Genomic DNA, 19,973 nt, shown 5'->3' with positions numbered 1-19,973 from the left:
AAGAACATCTTTATTTCTGCCTTCATTTCGTTATGTACCCAGTGGTCATTCAGGAGCAGGTTGTTCAGTTTCCATGTAGTTGAGCTGTTTTGATTGAGTTTCTTAGTCCTGAGTTCTAGTTTGATTGCACTGTGGTCTGAGAGACAGTTTGTTATAATTTCTGTTCTTTTACATTTGCTGAGGAGTGCTTTACTTCCAATTATGTGGTCAATTTTGGAATAAGTGCGATGTGGTGCTGAGAAGAATGTATATTCTGTTGATTTGGGGTGGAGAGTTCTATAGATGTCTATTAGGTCCTCTTGGTGCAGAGATGAGTTCAATTCCTGGATATCCTTATTAACTTTCTGTCTCGTTGATCTGTCTAATGTTGACAGTGGAGTGTTGAAGTCTCCTATTATTATTGTATGAGAGTCTAAGTCTCTTTGTAAGTCTCTAAGGACTTGCTTTATGAATCTGGGTGCTCCTGTATTGGGTGCATATATATTTAGGATAGTTAGCTCTTCCTGTTGAACTGATCCCTTTACCATTATGTAATGGCCTTCTTTGTCTCTTTTGATCTTTGATGGTTTAAAGTCTGTTTTATCAGAGACTAGGATTGCAACCCCTGCTTTTTTTTGTTCTCCATTTGCTTGGTAGATCTTCCTCCATCCCTTTATTTTGAGCCTATGTGTGTCTCTGCATGTGAGATGGGTCTCCTGAATACAGCAGACTGATGGGTCTTGACTTTATCCAGTTTGCCAGTCTGTGTCTTTTAATTGGAGCATTTAGTCCATTTACACTTAAGGTTAATATTGTTATGTGTGAACTTGATCCTGCCATTATGATATTAACTGGTTATTTTACTCGTTAGTTGATGCAGTTTCTTCCTAGCCTCGATGGTCTTTACATTTTCGCATGTTTTTCCAATGGCTGGTACCGGTTGTTTCTTTCCATGTTTAGTGCTTCCTTCAGGATCTCTTGTAAGGCAGGCCTGGTAGTGACAAAATCTCTAAGCATTTGCTTATCTGTAAAGGATTTTATTTCTCCTTCACTTATGAAACTTAGTTTGGCTGGATATGAAATTCTGGATTTAAAATTCTTTTCTTTACGAATGTTGAATATTGGCCCCCACTCTCTTCTGGCTTGTAGAGGTTCTGCCGAGAGATCTGCTGTTAGTCTGATGGGCTTCCCTTTGTGGGTAACCCGACCTTTCTCTCTGGCTGCCCTTAAGATTTTTTCCTTCATTTCAACTTTGGTGAATCTGGCAATTATGTGTCTTGGAGTTGCTCTTCTGGAGGAGTATCTTTGTGGCGTTCTCTGTATTTCCTGAATTTGAATGTTGGCCTGCCCTACTAGGTTGGGGAAGTTCTCCTGGATGATATCCTGAAGAGTGTTTTCCAACTTGGTTCCATTTTCCCCCTCACTTTCAGGCACCCCAATCAGACGTAGATTTGGTCTTTTTACATAATCCCATACTTCTTGCAGGCTTTGTTCATTTCTTTTTCTTCTTTTTTCTTTTGGTTTCTCTTCTCGCTTCATTTCATTCATTTGATCCTCAATCGCTGATACTCTTTCTTCCAGTTGATCGAGTCGGTTACTGAAGCTTGTGCATTTATCACGTATTTCTCGTGTCATGGTTTTCATCTCTGTCATTTCGTTTATGACCTTCTCTGCATTAATTAGTCTAGCTGTCAATTCTTCCTCTCTTTTTTCAATATTTTTAGTTTCTTTGCGCTGGGTACGTAATTCCTCCTTTAGCTCTGAGAAATTTGACGGACTGAAGCCTTCTTCTCTCATCTCGTCAAAGTCATTCTCTGACCAGCTTTGATCCGTTGCTGGCGATGGGCTGCGCTCCTTTGCAGGGGGAGATGCGCTTTTATTTTTTGAATTTCCAGCTTTTCTGCCCTGCTTTTTCCTCATCTTTGTGGTTTTATCTGCCTCTGGTCTTTGATGATGGTGATGTACTGATGGGGTTTTGGTATAGGTGTCCTTCCTGTTTGATAGTTTTCCTTCTAACAGTCAGGACCCTCAACTGTAGGTCTGTTGGAGATTGCTTGAGGTCCACTCCAGACCCTGTTTGCCTGGGTATCAGCAGCAGAGGTTGCAGAAGATAGAATACTGCTGAACAGCGAGTGTACCTGTCTGATTCTTACTTTGGAAGTTTCCTCTCAGGGGTGTACTCCACTCTGTCAGGTGTGGGGTGTCAAACTGCCCCTAGTGGGGGATGTCTCCCAGTTAGGCTACTCAGGGGTCAGGGACCCACTTCAGCAGGCAGTCTGTGCCTTCTCAGATCTCAACCTCGGTGTTGGGAGATCCACTGCTCTCTTCAAAGCTGTCAGACAGAGTCATTTGCGTCTGCAGAGGTTCCTGCTGCTTTTGTTGTTGTTGTTGTTAACTGTGCCCTGTCCCCAGAGGTGGAGTCTACAGAGACAGGCAGGTTTCCTTGAGCTGCTGTGAGCTCCACCCAGTTGGAGCTTCCCAGCAGCTTTGTTTACCTACTTAAGCCTCAGCAATGGCGGGCGCCCCTCCCCCAGCCTCGCTGCTGACTTGCAGTTAGATCGCAGACTGCTGTGTTAGCAATGAGGGCGCCTCCGTGGGCGTGGGACCCTCCCGGCCAGGTGTGGGATATATTCTCCTGGTGTGCCCGTTTGCTTAAAGCGCAGTATTGGGGTGGGAGTCACCCGATTTTCCAGGTGTTGTGTGTCTCAGTTCCCCTGGCTAGGAAAAGGGATTCCCTTCCCCCTTGTGCTTCCCAGGTGAGGTGATGCCTCGCCCTGCTTCAGCTCTCGCTGATCGGGCTGCAGCAGCTGATCAGATTGATTGTCCAGCACTCCCTAGTGAGATGACCCCAGTACCTCAGTTGAAAATGCAGAAATCAGCGGTCTTCTGTTGAAGTCTTCAGTCGCTCGCACTGGGAGTTGGAGACTGGAGCTGTTCCTATTCGGCCATCTTGCTCCGCCCCCTCAACTAAATTTTTAAATGAGGAACTTAATTCCAGAAGTTAAGAACTTGCCCAAACTTAACTGCTAAGCAGAACTTAAATTCAATCTTGACTTTATGTAATTCACAAATTATCCTCCTGGGAAGAAAAGGAGTTCTGCCATGAAGTCCTGAAGTTTGAAGGAAGAAAATAAATCATGTTCTCTTAGAAATGACTTTTTTAGGAGAATGTGAAAGTACGTAAAGCAATGTGATATGCCAAGATGCCCTCCAACAGTCCAGTAAGTGTAAAGAGAAAAAGATAGCCTTAAACCACCATCCACCCTGTTCAGGGAACCAGTGAATTAAGACAGATACCAACTACAAACTGCAAAATCTCTCACCTCTCATCATCAACTACCTTTCTCTCTTTTGTCAGTTACTTTTCCTTGATGACTCAGTTGTAGATTTCAAGTATGAGTACACTGTACAGATTATCTCTCCCCATCTTCCCTGGTGCCTAACACATCCCTAAGACTCAGTAGATGGAAGCCAATAAAAACAACCCGAATCTTGCACCGGGGGAAATTTCCTCCTAGCAGGAGCTCGAGATTGGCTTTAAAACTGACAGCTATGATAACCTCTGGCATTCTTACTTTCACTAGACTGTCTGAAAAGACTCTTTTCTTTCAACACTGTTAATATAGTAGCTCTTTATTGACAGGTACGCTGGTGGTTCTTTCCTTTTTTAATTATGAATTTAATTTAACTGTGAGTTTAATTTAGATGAAACACAGTATTTCCAGTAGCCTCTTACCAATACATTTTTTTTAAATCAATAAACAGCTTTGTATAGATTAAATCATTCCTGATCATGTGTGCACTATTTTTAACTGCCAGCTCTAGAGAATGAACTCGACTGAGGAGATCTGTAGACAGACATTATTTAAAGAAATCAGGAAAATCTTTAATTTACATCTGTGTTAGTGGTTAATTACAGCAAATATGAAATTAGTCTCTTAGCCCAAAGTTGAGCCTCTCATTGCATAAACTGAATAGAAAAAATAGTCCTCTTTTTCCAATAGAAATAGATCAATTTTTAACACCATGGGTCTTCATTGACTTCGTTTTGAAATATTGAAGGGAAAGGCTCAATTCTTTGTGCTTTGTACTTTTTTTCTCTTTCTCAGCTGTACAGCTGAAAGTCTAACTGAGAACAGACAACCCAAAAAGCACGAGTAGTACTTGGACTACTAGGCACTAAACTAAACCTACTTGAACTAAACTAGGCACATGTGGGCCTAGTTTTCATTCCCAGCCATACACCATCATCTCTTTAGAATTCCTACTTGAAGACAAAATAAAAGGCTGCTGCATACAGTTACAAGAGAAAAGAGGAAGGTTGAGTTTGCTCATTATTGCTGTAAGAATTTCTTCATCTGAGTTATGAAACTTCAGACACCAGTCATAATTGACTGATTAGAGAGGGTCTTCCGTAATTACTATTGTCTTAACTGACATTATCGTCCATTTCAGCTTCATTAAAGTTTTTAGAAGATCTGCATTGTATATTTTAATCACTGCATGTGTATATTTTTCTTTTATCACAAAGAACAAATCAACACAAATGTTTTAATCCAGTATACAGAGCTTCCCAACTTAATTTTGTATTATTATGCTTCTAATCTCTCAATTTTTAAAAAATTTTCTATGGAACAGTTACATTTTGACTTGTAGGAAAGGAAGGAGAGGGGTATAGAGAGAAGGGAAGTGTCTCTCACAAAAATGCAAATAGAGTTAAGAAGGAAGGTAAGTAACTTAACAGAAACTATGACTTATCCACCAATGGCAGCTCAATTTAATAACCAGAGTTCACCCTTATGATAGCTTCTGATACAGGAAGGATGGAGGACTCTACTATTACTGGAAAAGTATAGGGGAAATGTTCAGGATACACTGGCAAAAAGAAACTGATAATTGAGAAAATTTCGCTTTTCTAAAACACACCGGAAAATCCCCACCAGAAGAAGAAGGAGGAGGCAAAACAGGAGAAGGTAGAAGACAAAAAAGAATGACACAAAATAAGGAAGTTTATATTTATTAATACTCTTTCTCTTCTTGTCCTGAAACCTTTTCATTCATGTGCTTGCTCTGGGGCTCAATTCCTATAGGTTTAATTCTTAATTAGACATTCCTGGGAAAGAGAATGCAAAGTCTCTGAAACAGGAAACTGGCTTCATTTTCAAAAAATAGCAGAGAGACCAATGTGGATGGACTGAGTAAGGAGTGGAGCAGAGCTGATGGTGTCAAGGAGGGAAAAAGGCGGGGCTCTGGAGGCGAAAATGGTAACTGTCGTTCATTGCAAGGGTTTTATTAGAAATGTGACTTGATTTGATCTGCATTTTAAGGGGTCTACTCTGGCTACTGTGTTAAGAATAGATTAAAGAAGCAAGGTGGAGACAGAACAGTTCATGTATGAACAGGAACTTGAAGTACAGACACATTATCCATGTGGATATCTTGAGAAAGAGTAATCCAAGCAGAGGGAAGAGCAGGTGCAAAGGTCTCAAGCCAGGAGGATGTTTGGTATGTTCAGGGAATAGTTAGGAAGCTGGCATGAAAGGAGCAAAGCGAATGGGGAGAATATGGAAATGGGTATTAAAGGTGATGTGGATCTGGATAATGTAGGGCCACATGGGCCATGGAAAGGGCTTTGGTTTTCACTGAGGTTGAAATGGGGACCATTGCTATGTTTTTAAGAGAGGTTTGAGATGATTTGATTTAGGATTCAACAGAATCACTCTAGTTGCTGTATTGAACTCCAACTGTAGGTAAACAATTAAAAATAGTTAAGTTGTAGTAGTGGCTCAGCCAAGAATGTCAGCAGTGGAGTCACTGGGAAATAATTAGATTATGGATATATTTTGAAGGTAAATGTGATAGGAGTTCCTGATGAACTGGATGTGTGATATGAGAAAATAATAACTCCAAGTTTTTGGTTGATTTAATTTTGGCCTGAATGTTGGAAGAATGAAGTTATCACCTGAGATGGAGGCTTCACATTGAGATACTACGTTTAAGATGCCTGTTAAACATCCAGTGAAGACATTTAGCAGGCAGTTGTCTATGTAAGTCTGGGTATATGGAAAGAGATACTAGAGAGGTAAATTACATGCCATGGCATGAGTTCTTAATAAGCATTGGAAAATATGATAATAACCAAGATATAGACAAGATTCAGGGGAATATAAAATAACACCACCAGTTTCCTAGATCAAGTGGAAAGGTTTGTACAAATGAGATAATATTTGAGGTAAGTCGTGGCACAGGATATGGAGTTTTGCAGAAGAAGATGATTAAAGGAGATGGAAAGAACAATCAAGGAAAATAACAAGTGCTGCTTTTCAGAGCAGGATGAGAAAAGGTCTGGAATCCACAGTGCAGACATAAATTAATCTGTGACTAGTACACATGAACAGACCTCCTTTCAGGGAACCAAAATGTATCTAATAAGAAATACTCTTTAAATGCTCCTCTTCTGAGCAAACAGGCAGCTTCTTTGAAGCATGGGATGCTTTGGAAAGGTAGGCTTTAGTAATCTTGTTTGTTTGTTTGTTTTTGAGACTGAGTCTCTCACTCTATTGCCCAAGGTGGAGTGCAGTGGCACGATCTCAGCTCACTGCAACCTCTGCCTCCTGGGTTCAAGCAATTCTCGTGCCTTGGTCTCCCAAGTAGCTGTGACTATAGGCATGCACCATCATCTATTTTTAGTAGAGACGAAGTTTTGCCATGTTGGCCACGTTGGTCTTGAACTCCTGACCTCAGATGATCTGCCCACCTTGACCTTTCAAAGTGCTGGGATTATAGGCGTGAGCCACGGCACCCGGCCAGCTTTAGTAATCTGATAAGTTTACACTTAGATCTCTTAAAAATACAAGTTGGGTATTTTCTTTAGATTATGATGTTGCTTTTGTTGCTTTCTAAATGTTTATATATATATTTATAGATTTCTGCAACATTTAATATTAAAACCTTCATAGTATGAAACAAATTTCAATACAGGAAAATGGAACTCTGGGCTACCTGTGTATCAGAAGTCAGAGTTATTAAACTGACCTATTTTTAACATCTGGATCCATTAATGGGAGATGTTTTGCATGAATATTAAAGCATGCCTGTCTCTCTGGTACTTATTGACATTTAATGAATAAAGGAAATTGAACTTTTTAATTGTGAGACTCTCTTGAGGCTACTGGGCATTAAAGTGTATCTAAGGTGTCCATTTACTTATATTTCTTCATGAGCCAGATATGTGAGCTAAAAATAAAACCCTTTGGGATGAAAAAAAAAAAATGTTGCCATTGTAAAGGCCTCTCTAAGTCAATTTGGAAACCTCAATCATAAAATGCTTAAAAGGGGTTTCCAGCAAGTCCCTGGTTGATGGTGAAAGCTACACATTTTTACAGACTTTAAAAAAAAAAAAAAAGCTTGTCAATAAAATGAGTATATGATAACACAGAAGTGGTATCATTCAAGAGCTGGAAGACTGGTATAGGAACACAAAGACAGCTATGAGGCAGGAATTCTAAAAGTCTCCTTGTGCCTCCAACGCCTCCTTTCCTCACTAGCCTGGAGGTTACTGAGGGCAACTGCAAGTGAGCCTTATGGTGGTGTCAGACATAAAACCACTAACAACTCTTAGAGCCACAGATTGAAACAGGAGACTGGAAATCACTTGAAATGAGCAGACTTTTAATGGTGGACTCCAGGGTGAGGGAATAGACTGAGAGGGAATGGTTCTAAGGCAGGGCAAAATCTGGGAGGGCATACCTGGGTGAAGAGCCCTGAGGGTGGTTCTAAGCCCATGGGGAGATGTATCAGCCTGGACGGGATACCTGTCGGAGGATCATGTTCCTACTCTGCTAAGTTAACTAGGGTGACCCTGGCCAACCAATCGACTCTGGGCATCTTATCTGACCTTATCATGAACTGTTTTTCCACCCATAAAACGGAAGTGGTAAAATCTGCCTGACCTGTGTGGTAGAGAACATTGTGTGAATAAACATGTTAATATAAACTTACAAACCTAAGGCTTTTCTCAGGAAGTATGCTACATGAATTCAAGGAATGAATAAAGTTAATTATTATTGTAAATTGAGTTATAGTTACTAAAAAGATTGCAATCATTTAGCAGTTAATCTTTATCTTGTGTACAGCACCAAGAAGCTCTTTTATTTTCTAGGGGTAACAATTGCCTTTGGTCAATGAGATAATACTTTTTATTTAATTTTGTGCATTAAGAGAAGCTGAAGAATAATATTTCAATGTGTGTGTTGAGTAATCAAATAAATATACAAAAATGTTTTAAAAGCTAAAAAGCACTATAAGCAAATAAGATATTACTATTGTTTAGTGCTATTTTAAATCATTTATCCTGCCACTGGAACAAATTTTTTAAGCATACGAAAGCAAACTGGCAAAATCCAAGAATTAAGCCACACTGCATATCTGTTTAAGAAATATATAAAACTAGATAAAAGTGTCTGCTTGTTACAATTCTATTGTAAATGGAATATATTTTCAGAACATTCATTTAAGCAAATATAACATAATTTTAATGTATTTTTTGTTTTTTATTTAAATTCACATTTAAAAATATTCCATCTCTCGATTTTTAAATACATTTCATTTTCCAGAAAAGTTCATTCATATCCTGAGGTCATAGGCAAGAGCTAGGTTAGAGCTGCCATCTCCTATAATCGCAAGATAGAGGATAAAGGAAAGTTCCATTTTCGTCAGCCCATTTAACTAGGAAAAGTTGAAAACTGAAAAGCAAATCTGGAATATGGCAATAGACTAAACTTTCAGGCATCTCAGAAACTACTTGACTTTAATAGGCTGTGAGAGTCATTTTGTGTCCTTGAAAAAGTTACTCCATGTTCTGGAAGCATGCTCCCAAGCCAGCAATCCAGAGATTGTGCACTGTCATCACCACATCCCTCTTCCCGAGTAAGCCAACATTATTTCCCTTCAGACTCCTAGATAAACTTTTTTGTAGCCTAAAATCTTTCTCTAAGTGAAATATGTTGACAGTGCAGCAAGGTGAACTCCCCAATGTCAAACTAGCGGAAGGACAACCAAAATGTTTTCCCACATCGTTGGGAAAACATGTGACTGAAGCACATTGTGCAGTATTGGATGATCTCCATAATGCAACCAGGACAAAATCTCAGTAAGCCTGAAAGCCTCCAGGTCAAGAGCTACAGTCACCCTCCTATGGAAACCACCCAGGGTACCATCTGTAGGATGGTTAGCCTGCAGATCACTGAGCAAATTCCTAGATGTTCAGGTCTAGCCCAACTTCAATGACCTCTTTGATGAATCAAGGTCTTGAACAGAAGGGAGAATTCTCACACCAAAGCCCAGTCAGATCATCATAATGTATCTGCAATCCTCACTGATTCTGATGGTTGCTGGGTTTCCTCTAGTAACTCTGAAGGATAGGGAGCAACTGCAAAGTTCTGAACAGAGATGAGCTCATTCCAGTCCCAACCTGATATAACACCCTACATTTGGCAAAGTAAATGTCCAAACCTACTCAAAATCTGGAAGATCTTTACGGTCTCAAACTCCATAATCTTCCTAAGAGGTCCATTATGATACAATTTTCCCCTTGGAGATCAGGAAACCTAGTTTATTTCTTATTGAAATGATCTACTCTTTAAAGTCTGTTCATCTTTATTTTAGTTGCTGCTGACAAGGAAAGCTGTTTTAATTTTTTTAATTAAAATCTTTATAAATTAAAAGTAACCTCTCACCTTTTTCCTCCCTTTGAAAAGCAAAATAAAATAGGCAAAACAACATAAATAAGTGAAAAACTAGTTACTTTGACCCTTCCTTATGGGACCTAGTTTTCCTCCCTCTAATTCTTGTCAAAAAAGAAAATGACTATATAGTCAGATATGTTTTTAAAATTGTATTTGACACTGTAGTCCTTTGTTGGAAGCTTCTGGTGCATAGTAACAAATTAAAGACTTCAAGGAGACCAGCCATAGATAAACAACAAAACTTGAAAACATATATTCTAAAAATGATTGTTTCACATCATTGTTTAATATATAAAGAACAGCAAAATATGCAGAGGAGTTATTAGATTAGTAAAGCAATATGCAAGGGCATGATATTGTTCAAAACCTGCTGATCGAAAGGCAAAATTAATGGGAGATTTCAGAATCAGTCTGCCCAGAATCTCGACAATGTTTTAAGATATTGGGTTTTTTTCTCTTAAGCAGTAAGTAAACTTGATAATATTATAGAGATTCTTCTAGGAGTGAGAATCTGTTTATTACTTCAGAATCAATTTTACTAGGACATAGCTTAGTACATTTCAGCAACATAGCCACTGTTTCTCATGTACAACTCTGTGCACACATAGAAATTGGCTGGTGTTTGAAAACTATTAAACCAGTGAATTTTTTCCCCACTATAAATTAAACTCACCTGAGGTGTTCTGCCATTCTAGCCAAATGTAATGGGGAAGATGGATGCCATCTCATGAAAGAGGATGGTATAATGACTGCAAGTTCCATAAAAGCAAGAGGAAGAGTAGGAATCTCACTTTTACCATCTCTACCTCCTAGTGACACTTGACTGATTCCTACACCAGGAGAAAAGGGAGGGAGGCAAATTTTAGACCAATGGCTGCACTGTTCTAGCCTTGAGAGAAGAGATGTCTGGGTGGAGTTGGAGGGAGGAATTCAAATCAGAGGAGGCTTTGGGGTCCCTGGGAGGATACACTTCACAAGGTGTCTCTACAGTAACCTGGGGTGGGCTCCAGAGTGGACAAGCGGCATCACATGGGTTTTGGCAGCTCTCCCAGCCCACCCAATTTTCCCTTGTAGGTCAGAAGGATCACTGGATTTTCCAAGCAGCCCCAGTGGCTCACATCAATCACTAGGGTTTAACTGGGATATCTGACAGAGGGGATTGGAAGGATGCATAGGAAGTGATCCTCCAGCCAAAGGTTCCTATCCTAGACAGTGACAGGGACAAGAGGCAGGGAAACTCTGGGCAGAAGAGGCCAGGTCCCTGGTGAGGGCCCCACCCTCAAGCCTGGAACCATGGCCTAAAGTGAGAATATACATCCCTATTTTTGTGCTCAAATGTTGCCTTTTCCAAAACCACCCATGGTTTTCCCCGCCCCCAATCCTGTGCCCATAAAAACCCAGGCCCTGCTAGCAGAGAGAGGAGAAAAGGAGAAGCAACTGGATGCCAGAGACTATGGCTGGACATCAGAGAGAAGCAGCTCGACTTCAGAGGGTTGGCTTGAGAGTGTAGCTTTAGATGGACTCCAGGGGAAGATTACCTGTAGTACCCAGTCAGGCTCCAGAGGGAGAATATCTTCCCACTCCATCCCCTTTTCAGCTCCCCATCCCATGGAGGGCGATTTTCACTGGCAATAAAATCTCTTGCATTTACCATCTGCAATTCATTCATGTGACCTCATTCCTCCTGGATGCTGGACAAGAACTCTGGTGCAGGTGCAAAATGCTGTCACACTGACCCTCCACTGATGTTAACACTTAAGCTGTCCACTGTCCACTGATGGCAAAATTAAAAGAGCACTGACTGTAACACTCCTTCTGGGGCTTCAGGGGTCAGGGGCAACCCTCTAGATGCTGCTGCAGGGCTGATATGGAGTTCATTCCTGCTGGCTCCCAGAAGCACTCACCCTGGGTCCTGCACTCATTCACCTACATGCTCCCTCCCACAAGCAGGTGAGCACAGCAGGTTTGAGTGAGTGGAGTTCATCCCTGGCCAGTGCTGGTGCACTGCAGTTCCTACCTGTGAAGGGATGAGGGAAATTATCCTGCTTCACCAGCGACTATATAAAAGCCTTGAGCCATTGTTACTGAAATGCCAGGGTTTTGTCCTGCTGCTCTCAGCACAGAATTCCAATCACTGAATCCATGAGTATGGCTAGGGAAGAAGACTTTAATTGGGTGCTGCAGCCAAGGAGAATGAGAGATAAAGTCACAAATCTTTCTCTCCAACTGATCAAAAATTGGGGTATTTATATAGTAGAGAAGGTGGGAAAACAGGAATTGGGGAGAGTAAAGAAAGAGGTCTGACATCTCATTTTCTGGACGTGGTGATCTAGTGAGTGTCAGTCCCTTGCCTGAGAGTCAGTTTTCTGAGGAAGGAACTCCATTAAGACAAATATAAATTCAAGTTTCAAGACAGAGCATCAATTTCTATACTTACTTTTAAAATGGTAAATATCATTTCTATAGGACAATTGGGCCAGTTTCACCATTCCGCCGTGAAGGCAAGGGACAAAGTAAGCAGAGTGCTCAGTGGAGTCCTGACGAAGCAAGAATTGACTGTGTACTCACCTGCTATGTGGCCAGCGTCAGATACCAGAGGGTGCCCAAGAGCAGGTGGTCTCAGGATCCTGGGAGAAAACCAAGTACAAGGGCTACAAATGTATCTCTGAGCTTCCCCTGACACCCACCCAATCTCTTCCATGACCCTAAGGTCATACAAGATGTCATCTCACATGAGATGGCTTTTTATGCCCAAAAGCCATCTTGGGAAGCCACACAGGATAGGAGCAAATCTGAAAACTCAGCATTAAAAAAATGCCTATTATTAAAAAGTCAAAAAAAAAAAATCCCCAGATACTGTCAAGGTTGTGGAGAAAAAGAAACACTTTTACACTATTGGTGAGAGTGTAAATTATTTCAAACATTGTGGAAGAGAGTGTGGCAATTCCTCAAAGACCTAGAGGCAGAAATAACATTCAACTGAGCAATTTTATTACTGGGTATATACCCAAAGGAATATAAATCATTCTGTTATAAAGATACATGCACGCCTGTGTTCATTACAGCACTATTCACAACAGCAAAGACATGGAATCAACATAAATCCTCATTAATGATAGATTGGATTTAAAAACTGTGGTACATATACAACATGGAATACTATGCAGTCATAAAAGAAATGTCCCTTTGCAAGAACATGGATGGAGCTGGAGGACATTACCCTTAGCAAACTAACTCAGGAACAGAAAACCAAAAACCAGGTGTTCTTACTTATATGTGGGAGTTGAATGATGATAACATGTGGATGCATGGTGGGGAACAACACACACTGGGGCCTGTTGGAGGGTGGCGGGTGAGAGGAGGGAGAGCATCAAGAAAAACAGCTAATGGGTGTTGGGCTTCATACCTGAGTGATGGGATGATCTGTGCAGCAAACTACCATGGTACATGTTTACCTATGTAAGAAACCTGCACATCCTGCACATGTACCCCTGAACTTAAAATAAAAGTTGGAAATTATAAAATATAAAAATAATGCCTGCATTACCTAAAGAAAGTGTTTGCCTTATGTGGAGAAGCTTAGTTTAGCAGTTGGGTTCATTTAGTGTGTCCCTCCACATCTGTCATCCTCTGCTACCCAGGGGAGTGTAGTTTATTAGGAGGTTCAATGAGCTATGGGAAATAAAGAAGCTACACATTCTTTGCCCATTTGTATGTAGTGTGTACATTTATCGGTCCACTGCACAGAGAGATGCCACTTTGCTAAAATAGGAAGTGAAACCATTGGCTTAAAAATCTGTTTCTCATGATGACACTGAAAACCCCATCTAGCCGTGTGCCTTTTCCTGCTAACATCTGCGGGTGATGTTGGAGGCTGCACTCTGGTGAAAAAAAAAGGAAGGCTTTAGACTGAGACAGACTTGGGCTCAACTTGGGCCACCACTTCCCAGCTGTGCAGCCTCTTGTGAGACTCAGCTGACTCTCCCTAGTTTACTATGCTGAGACTCAGCTTATTCTAAAGTGTGAAGAATCATTTGTTTTCAGAATTAACTCACTTGGGTACTTGGGCCCTTTGGAAAACCTCAAAAACAAAACAAAACACAGAGATTGAACTGGATTGGACTTCCAATGCCAGTGATTTTAACACTTCCCCAAGTGCCTTGCTGTGGGTTGACTTGGCTAATGCCCTCTTCCTTTTAGTGGTTAGAAGTTATTGTTTTAGAAAGACAAAGACGTTTTTGTTTTTTTCTCCACAGATACAGGTTCCTTTAAATAATTTTTAATGTACCAAACCAAAGTAGCTATCTTCCAGCATTAAGTAATAAAGTCGAGGGGCTTTTCTTCACCCATAATGAAAGGAATAGGGCCTTACAACTTCAGGAGGACCAAGGGGGAATGAGTGACAAAGCATTTATGGATACTTGAGAGACAGAAAGGTTTTAATGTATCATCTGTCCCAGCTTGAACTTTAAACAGTTTTGCACTGGCAAATAAAAGTTCAGGAGGTTTGGGGGTTCAAATGCCTAGATGCATTTTGGATTTACTTCACATTTATCTTTCTTGGGAAGCAACACATTGATGCTCTCTAGGAGCCCTGAAGCTGATGGAAAATTGAGGTCACAGAGTAAGACTGTGAAGATAGAGGAAAAGGAACTTGACCTTCAGTGTTTTCAAGCAAAAACACATAATGTGGAAAGTCCAGCCTTAGAGCTGAAAAAAAAATATTCTCAAAGCTCAGGTCATTTCCCTGCCTTCCTTGAAGGCATCCTCATTCACCTTGCTTTTGTTTTCCTTACCAAATGCTATTTCCTTTGATCAATTAACAATGTGTAATTGGCTATCACACATCCAAGGTTGCAAGGAAAAGATTCACATGTCTTGAAGAAAAATATCTATGGGAATCCATATTTTTTTTAGAAAATATGTCCAATTACCTTATCCATGAGTTTTGGGGGCAAAAGTTTAGATTCTTATAACTATCAATTGAAAATATATTTTTTTGCATCACATTGACTATTAGAAAACACATAATTCCTACTGGAGAAGATTTTGTGTTGCAAGATACCATGTAGGCAAACAGGACTAGAGTGTGCTGCTTATGGGGACTATATCCCTGAAGCCCAGTCCTCTTTAAGACAATAATGGCCTCTATCTAGTAAACAGTGACATCCTTCAGTACATCTATGAAGCAGGATATTTCCCTGACCCCTTCATGTATGGGAACTGGAGTGCCCAGGCGCCAGCAGTGGCAAACTCCACTCCCTTGCTGCTCTACCCCTTATGGGATTGGGAGCTCAGGTGAATGGGTGCAGGAGCTAGGGTGAGTGCTTTTGGATGCTGGCAAGAGCAAGCTCCATACTGGCAAGAGCAAACTCCATACTCCATACAGCAGCATCCAGGGAAGGGTGCTTATGACCCCGAAGCCCCAGAGGAAGTGTTACAGTGCCCCTTTAGCTTTGCCATCTGTGGACAACTTCAGTATTAACAGCTCAGTGGAAGGTCAGTGTGACAGCCTTTTGCACCCACACTGATGGCACCTGAGTTTTTGTTCAGCATCCAGGAGGAATGAGATTACATGAACAAATTGAAGGTGGTAAATTTGAGGGATTTCATTGCCAGTGAATGGCTTTCGGCAGGAAGGGGAGCTGAAAAAGGGACAGATCAGGAAGGTAATCTTCCCCTGGAAGGTTAACTGAAGCTACGCAGTTAAGCTGTCCCTCTAAAGTCAAGCGACATTGCTCCAACATCCAACTGTAGACTGACATCCAGCTGCTTCTCCTCTTTGACAGTGGTACCTGGGGTTTTTATGGGCACAGGATGGGAGGCAGGGCAGGCCATGGGTGATTTTGGAAAAGGCAATGTTCGAGCAAGAAAACAGGGATGTAAGTTCTCACTTTGGGCCATGGTATTAGGCTTTTGGACTTGAGAGTAGGGCCCTCACCAGGAAATTTCTGCCCAGAATTTCCCTGCCTCCTGTCCCTATCATCTTGATATAATCTAATTTTTTGTCATAAATCAGATACTATGTTAATGTTGCTTATTATTCTTTTCTTATAACTCAAAGATTATTATTTCTCTTTATAGATTGATATTTCAATAAACATGTTTTATTTGGGCTTATTCCCTGTAGCTTTTTCTTATCTTTTTTAAAAAAAACTATAAGCCATAAAAATACTAATTAGCTCATACTTACCACAGTAAATTCTCTGATTGTATTCATAAAACTGTTGAATAAATTCAAAGTGCCAAGATTACCAGTGGTTTATTTGGGGTTTAATAGCATGGCCACTGAACTTCATTCAATTTTCTGGAATCTTGGGGGCAAAAACTCTGAGAGATAATCAAATATAGCTGCAAGTAGTATACTAATTTTTATGTATATCTACTTCTTAATAGAGTGCAAACTCATAGTTGTCTGAAATAGCATAACAGCAGGGTATTTTGCAAATTATAATCAAGTAAATTAATCTTCAGCTCAGGGAGTTAACTAAGGAATATTCAGACCATGTTGCAGATTGCAGGACTTTTCTACACCTTTCCTTCTGCTACTTCTGCCTTCATGGGTGCATCTCTATGAAGTATGCTGACTGTAGCCCCCCAGATTCAGCACACTTACAGCAGAAACGGTCCATCCCGTTCTTTCTTTGAAATATATATTTTTTGTTAATAATATGACCAAAAACTGAAGTGGCCAGATGACTCAGTGTTTCAAATCCACTAAAAAAACAAAAAAAAAAAAACAAAAAACAAAAAAAGAAACCCACTAGAAAAGTACAACCACTATTACTACAAAATAGCTTTACCTGGAAATTTTTGTATTTTATTACAGATACCCCTTATGTATCATTTTGAACCTGGCCATTTCTGTTTTTTTTTTTTTTAACCTAAGTACTAAAATTTTAGTTTTAAAAAAAGCAATCAAGAGTCTTCAAGTAATTTTGAAGCAAATAGTTTTAATTATGAATATTAAATATAAAACTGGTTTTCTTAACACTAGCTGCTCAGGCTTTCTCCTTTGTCTTTTTTTCTCTCTGTCAATCAATGTATTTGTGCCAGACAAATCCAATTTTGTGGTGTCTTACATGTTATTTAAATCCATCATCATTTTTTAATGGATGGAAGTGTATGTGACAGTCCTAGTGTTGATTAATAAGCCTAAGATGTTTAAGTTGAGCAGTTCATAGATGCATAGTCTGACAGCTTGAGTTTCTGCCTATAATTCCAAATTAAGCCCTATAAATTTTTAAGTTTAGGATATAATAGACAAAAATAACAGGAAGCCAATCCTGTAAATATATCAGGATAATTGACCTCCTACTATCCACATTAAAAGAGACCACTGCTACCTGCTGATAATGAGAATGCTGATGATTAGAATGAAAACCTATGACTTTGTCAAGATGTCATCATTCAGTGTGAGATAGTAGAGCATAGCATAGCCTTTAAGAGCTAGGATTTGGAAAGAAAGCCTGGTCCAAACCCCAGTTCTCCCCACTGCTCACCAGCTGACTTTGGGAGAATTACTTTATATAACTGTCACTGCTCATCTATAAAGTAAGAATAATAGCAGTGCCCACCCAGCAAAAAGCTGTGATGAGAATTAAGCAAGATAATATGTGTACAATATTGCCTTGCTTAATATCAGATTTTTGCAGGGTGGGCACAGCTACAAAACAGACTTTTTGTTGCAATAAGACACCAAATTCCAGTCAGACTCTAGTATATTCAATCAGGATCTTGCAAACTGCAAGTCTTTGTTAAATCTGCATTCTCTTTTAGCCTGCAAATGGCCACATATATGGGTTGAAAGTGTTTCAATTTCTTTAGACCCCACCACTAGAGAAGTCTTTCCAAACCATTAGCATTCACTTAGCCAAGCAACATAATTAAAAGCCCCCCACCCCCGCCATTTGCTATTATAAGATAGAGAGACAAAAGTTAATTAGCCTCAGATCTTGCTCTTAAGAGGTTTGCTCTCTAGTAAGATGAATGACATGAACATACACCACTGAAATGCAAAGCAAGTGGTAGTAAATGCCTTGAGCTAACATGCTGTAGGACAGTGGTTTCAAAGTGCAGTTCTTGTACTCATAGCATCAACACCACGAGGTAATTCTTAGAAATGCAAATTCCCAGGTCCCATCCTATTTCTATTGAATCAGAAACTCTGGGATTGACTGCTGCAAGGTGTGTTGTAACAAGCTTTCCAGGTGGCTATAATGCATACTAAAGACTGAGAAGTATTTCTATAAGAAAAAACACTTAAAAGCTGAGGGAATCAAGAAAGACATGGAAGGGGCAGCATTTGACCCAGGTCTAGGAATAAGTGTGATTTGGATATGCAGATACGAGTGAAGCAAATAATTTATAATGAGAATAACAAGTGATTCACTGTGACTTTAACATTGGTTATATAAAGTGAAGGTTAAATTGTAGATCTGGTTGTCACACTAAGGAGGTTCGGCATGGACCTCTCTTGTCTTGGTCTTCTGCAGAAAAAGGGAAGGTTTTTAGACAAGGAAGGCTCATGGTCAGATTATTTTAGTGTAAATTAAAAATAAAATTCTAAACCCCCAACCATTTGAATGGACCCTTCCTCTCAGCCAAGGGCATTCCAAAGTTAACCTGAAAAACTACTTCAGACCACAATGAGGAAAGAGAGCTGGATGTGCTTCATAATATTCTCCGCCTTTTGGAATTCAAGCTCAACTAACCAGCATTAACATTAAAACAGAGATCTGGCCAGGTGCAGTGGCTCAGGCCTGTAATCCCAGCACTTTGGGAGGCCAAGACAGGCAGATCACTTGAGGCCAGGAGTTCGAGACCAGCCTGGCCAACATGTCATAATGTCATCTCTACTAGAATTACAAAAAAAAAAATAGCTGGGCATGGTGGGACACACCTGTAATCCCAGCTACTTGGGAGGCTGAAGCACAAGAATCACTTGAACCCAGGAAGCAGAGATTCCAGTGAGCCAAGATCACACCACTGCACTCCACCCTGGGCAACAGAGTGAGACAATGTCTCAAAAAAAAAAAAAAGAAAAGAAAAAAAAGGAAAAATACAGAGATCTTAAGACTGATGAAACAGACTTTTTGTAGCAAGCAATGAGACATCAAATTCCAGCTTGACTCTAGTATAGCATCACATGATAGATAGCAGGCCCTGGAAGAAGTTGAAGTATTTTACCCTAAAGTATATTTCTTTGATATTTTGAAACAGCCTTGCAAAGCTCTCTTTTGTGGGGAAAATCTACATTCTGTAGAGAATCCCCTTCCCTTTCTAGGTCTTTTCCCTGATCCTAAGAGTCTGGCAACTTTTTAAGTCTGATAAGCAACATCTAAAATTTATTCTCTCTGAAGACTGCCACTCAGAGGCTTTATCCATATAACAAGAACTTTGGTCTCCAAAATCCCTTATCTTAACCCAGACACTTTCTTCTATTGAGTCCAACCAATTCCCAATCAGGAAATCTTTGTATTCACCTATGACTTGGAAGCTGTCCCACCCACCCCGCTTACCCCCTCTGGCTTTGTCCCATCTGCCTTTCTGGACAGAACAAATGTATATCTTACATGTATTGATTGATGTCTTATGTCTCTCTAAAAATGTATAAAACTATACTGTAGCCCAACCACCTTGGGCACACGTCATCAGGACCCCCTGAGGCTGCGTCACAGGCATGTCCTTACGCTTGGCAAAATAAGCCTCTAAACTGAGATTTGTCTCAGATACAATTTTGTTCACATTAGCAACAGTGAGTACACTTCAGTTTATAGTGGTATACAATGGATACAATATGTAAATGAAAATAAAAATGAGTGACTGAAGCAAAGATATCAATCAATTGAGGTTGATTAAGCCAGCATTAGGTTATGTCCAGGAAAAACTCAAGCCACAGATGCATATGTGACTGCTTTTCTGAAAAAGTTTTCAGGAGATTTAATATTTGTACATTTCCTTAAATGAGAGAAGATAGGTAGAAAGACAGACAGGTAGGCAGTAAGGTGAATATAAGTCTCCTTATAAATTTATATTTACTGGGCACTAACTAAAGTCTCACAAGGTTACATTCTTCTGTACATAGAATATGGTGAATGTCTGAAGAGAAAAAGGGAGTAAAGGAAGAATCAATTATGCAGATGTCTCTGAATAAGTGGAGGAATTATTGATCTGGCCTTGTCTTTGTTCTGCACCTGGGAAGATAAGCTTGCAATGGACCTTATCAGTGTGAATCAGACAGACTTT

The 19,973-nt window shown here is 40.1% G+C and overlaps 1 long non-coding RNA gene across 2 annotated transcripts in view; it reads right to left on the bottom strand.

Moving 5' to 3' along the window:
* Positions 1-19,973, bottom strand: part of LOC117079379 — a 91,376-nt gene that overhangs the window by 20,706 nt on the left and 50,697 nt on the right. The window contains exon 4 of one of the 2 annotated variants that reach the window (XR_004435407.1): positions 12,292-12,352. The exons of the other annotated variant lie outside the window; for it this stretch is intronic. This is a non-coding gene — a long non-coding RNA (uncharacterized LOC117079379). Of the gene's footprint in view, positions 1-12,291; positions 12,353-19,973 lie in introns of those variants that run through there. 2 annotated transcript variants of the gene reach the window in all.

The sequence above is a fragment of the Trachypithecus francoisi genome, unplaced genomic scaffold (genome assembly GCF_009764315.1).
Source record: "Trachypithecus francoisi isolate TF-2019V2 unplaced genomic scaffold, Tfra_2.0 Lachesis_group7, whole genome shotgun sequence".
NCBI lineage: Eukaryota > Metazoa > Chordata > Mammalia > Primates > Cercopithecidae > Trachypithecus > Trachypithecus francoisi.
Note: the sequence above shows the minus strand (reverse complement) of the source record. Positions and strands in the feature narration are given on the sequence as shown.